Genomic DNA, 4,328 nt, shown 5'->3' on the forward strand with positions numbered 1-4,328 from the left:
TGAGCATGCGCACTGTGCTTCTTTTGCGTCACAGGCGGTGGGCGGGGCCACGGAAACAAACCCGCAAATGCTGCCTATCTGCGGTAAAACATGATCACGTTTCGCTGGAGGGTCTCCCATGTGACCGGTGACTGTTCCTCGCCCTTCACATACTGCCCTACCCACCGCCGCATTTCCCACATTATTTCATTATTTCCCTATATCATTTCCATACGTATTTAGATTTTCCTTCCATATCTTCCCCGATCCCTTTCCCTCCAGCCCCAGGTCACAGAGTTCTCAGAGTTATAGTTCTGATTCACTTCCAATCCCGACACACAATTCAGACCCACACAGAAAATGAGCAGGTTTCTTTTAAATCAGTCAACACACACAAAATGCTGGTGGAACGCAGCAGGTCAGACAGCATCTATAGGGAGAAGCACTGCCGACGCTTCGGGCCGAGACCCTTCGTCAGTCCTGAAACGTTCCGAAACGTGGACAGCGCTTCTCCCTATAGATGCTGCCTAACCTGCTGCGTTCCACCGGCATTTTGTGTGTGTTGCTTGAATTTCCAGCATCTGCAGATTTCCTCGTGTTTGTCATTTAAATGTCTATGTTTATAAACACTCATTTCTATTCACATTCCTCTAGCCTCACTGGACAGGAACACTGAAACATTAAGTGAGAAACAACAGGAGGAGGCCATTCGGCCCCTTTAACCATGAGCAAGATGGAGGCTACTCTCCCATCTCAGCTTCATGCTTCTACCGATCCTCATTTTCTCGATCCCTTGGGTCTCCACAAATCTGCCAGCCTCTGTTTTATGTGAGGACGATCACCGAGTCTTCAACACCCTCTGTGGTGGGGATTTACAGACATTCACCACCCTCGGCGTGGAGACATTTCCCCTCATCTCAGTCCCAACATTTTCACTGCCATCATATTTGACCTACTAAAATGAACCACTTCACACTTACCTGGACTGAACTCCATCTGCCACTTGTCAGCCCTTTTCTGCATCCTATCAATGTCCCGCAGTAAACTCTGACAGCCATCTACACTATCCACAAAACATCCAACCTTTGTGTCATCAGCAAACTTACCAACCCATCCCTCCACTTCCTCATCCAGGTCATTTATAAAAAACACAAAGAGTAAGGGTCCCAGAACAGATCCCTGAGGCACTCCACTGGTCACCGGCCTCCATGCAGAATATGACCCATCTACAACCACTCTTTGCTTTCAGTGGGCAAGCCAGTTCTGGATCCACAAATAATGTCCCCTTGGATCCCATGCCTCCTTACTTTCTCAATAAGCCTTACATGGGTTACCTTATCAATTGCCTTGCTGAAATCCATATACACTACATCTTCTGCTCTTTCTTCATCAATTTGTTTAGTCACATCATCAAAAAATTCAATCGGGCTCGTAAGGGACGACCTGTCCTTCACAAAGTCATGCTAACTATTACTAATCATATTATACCTCTCCAAATGTTCAGATCCATAGCGACTTATCCAACTCGATGCTTTGCAAAAGCTGCAGCACAGCCTCTTTCTCAATATCTACATGCTCAAGCTTTTCAGTCTGCTGCAAGTCATCAGTACAATCACTAAGATCCTTTTCCATAGTGAATACTGAAGTAAAGTATTCATTAAGTACCTCTGCTATTTCCTTCGGTTCCATACCCACTCTCCCACTGTCACACTTGATATTTCAGGGTGAAAGGTGAAATATTTTGGGGGAATCTGAAGGGGGATTCTTCACTCAGAGGTTGGTGAGAGTGTGGAATGAGCTGCCAGTGGAAGTGGTGGATGTGGGTTCGAGTTAGACACTAAAGATAAATTTGGGTAAGGAGATGGATGGGAAGTGTATGCAGGTTGTTGGCAGTAAAAACAAAAACGGGTCCGCATTGACTAGAAGGGCCGAAAAGCCTGTTCCCGTGCTGCTGGGCTCTGTGACTCTAATAATATTCTGATTTGTAATTTCCACATGTCAGTGCTTTGCTGCTAATTACCGAACCCAGTAATATACAGTATGGGTGGCGAGGCTGCGCAGTGACTGTTCCTGTGATCAAAGTCACTGAGACGTTTCATCATTGAGCAGATAATATCTTCTCCATTCTCTTTCACTCAGTCCATCACTCAACACCTTCCATGTTTACAGGAAATCACAGAACTCACAGAGAAGGAAACCGTGACAGAGGATTCCCCGCTTTTCCTCAGACCTGGTGATGGGGAAAGGCTCCCAGTCCCAGAGAGTGATGTGGGAATCAGGAATGAGTTTGCAAAGTTGGACAAAATGCTGAAAGGATTTCTGCAGCTCGGTATGGTAAAACAATGCACCGAACTGAAAATAACATTGAAATATTGCTGACGTAACAAAGTACGTCAACAAAGTTCGGCCCATAATGTTGAGCTCAGCCAAATAAATTAGCAACCAAGTGGCCACTAAACTGATTCCTTGTGCCTGCGCAATGTCCATCTCCCTCCATGTTCTTCACATTTATGTGCCTGTCTCAGCGTCTCTTAAAAGTGTCTAATATATTTGCCTCTACCATCACCCCAGGCATTCCAGACACCCACCAATCTCTGTGTGAATGAACTTGCCTCTCACATCTCCTTTGAACTTACCCCCTCTCACATTAACAGATAAAAAACAATCACAATAAACATGCGATTGTACTGGAGTGAGTGTCATGGTCCGGTCCGTGAAATCCGCATTCCGGTTTACGGTCCGGTTCATCGATCCTCATTCCGGGATTTTCTGTTTTCCCTGGGTCCAGTGGCTGCCTTAATTGAGGCACCTGATTCTCGTTTTGGGCTAGCTCCATAAATAGCTTCGGGATTCATCTTCAGTCTGCTGGACTGTTCTCTCCTTTCTTCCTGTTCCCGCACTTCTGAATCCTTGGCAGTTAGTTCGGCAGCTTATCTCAACAGTTATTTTAATCCATTTTATAAAAGATACCCCTAATCCATATTTTTCCAATACCTTAAATAAAAAAAATCCCATTCCAATCTATCAAATGCTTTTCCTGCATCTAAAGCAACTGCCACACTAATTTCCTCCCTCTTTTGAGCCAAATGAATTATGCTAAATAACTGAGTTACATTATCTGCCGATTGTCTATTTTTAATAAATCCTGTTTGATCCATCTGTATTAATTTTGGTAAGTATTTAGATAGTCTGTTGGATAAGATTTTTGCTATTATTTTATAATCAGTATTTAACAAAGAAATAGGTCTATATGATGTTGGCTTTAAAAGATCTCTATCTTTCTTTGGCAATACTATTAAAATAGCTGTCGAAAAAGATTCTGGAAGTTTATGAGTTCTTTCCGCTTGATGTATTAACTCCACAAAAGGAGGAATTAATAAATCTTTAAACTTTTTATAAAATTCAGGTTGAAAACCATCTTCTCCTGGAGATTTATTGCTTTGAAATGATCCTAGAGCTTCTTCAACCTCTTTTAATGTAAAAAGCATATCTACTGCATTCTGTTCTTCCGTATTTAATTTTGGAAGAGTTATTTGTGATAAAAACCTTTCTATCTTGACATTATTATTTTGTGATTCTGATTCATACAATTCAGAATAAAAATTCTTGAAAGTTTCATTAATTTCTAAAGGTTTATAAGTAATTTTATTTACTCTTGTTTGAATTGCATTTATCGTTTTAGAAGTCTGGTCTGTTTTTAACTGCCATGCAAGGACCTTACGTCATCTTTCACCTAGTTCATAATATCTGTAAAGTAGTGACAAATGGTCAAATTTCAACACCATTTCAGTTAACAAGGGCAAGGTTGTCCATTATCACCTGCTTTATTTGTGTTGGCGACAGAACCATTAGCTGAATTAATTAGAATGGACCCAGATATTAAGCGTTTCAGAGTTAATCAGGAAGAATACAAGATTATCTTATTTGCTGATGATGTTCTGCTTTATTTAACAAACCCATTGCACTCGTTGCGTAAATTATCCTATAGATTTGAAGAATATGGGAAAATATCAGGTTACAAAATAAATTGGGACGAAAGTGAAATTTTACCTCTTACTAAAGGAGATTATAGTCAATGTCGATTAATAACTCAATTTAGATGGCCGGCAAATGGTATAAAATATTTAGGTATAACAGTTGATAATGATATAAAGAACTTATACAAATTAAATTACTTACCATTATTGAAAAAAATTCAAGAAGATCTTGATAAATGGATGATATTACCAATAACATTAGTAGGTAGAGTAAATACCGTAAAAATGAATATATTCCCTAGACTACAATACTTATTTCAATCACTACCAATACAATTAACCCAGAAGTTTTTTCAAGAGTTAAATAAATAT

Source organism: Hemitrygon akajei, unplaced genomic scaffold (genome assembly GCF_048418815.1).
Source record: "Hemitrygon akajei unplaced genomic scaffold, sHemAka1.3 Scf000048, whole genome shotgun sequence".
In the NCBI taxonomy this organism is placed as follows: domain Eukaryota; kingdom Metazoa; phylum Chordata; class Chondrichthyes; order Myliobatiformes; family Dasyatidae; genus Hemitrygon; species Hemitrygon akajei.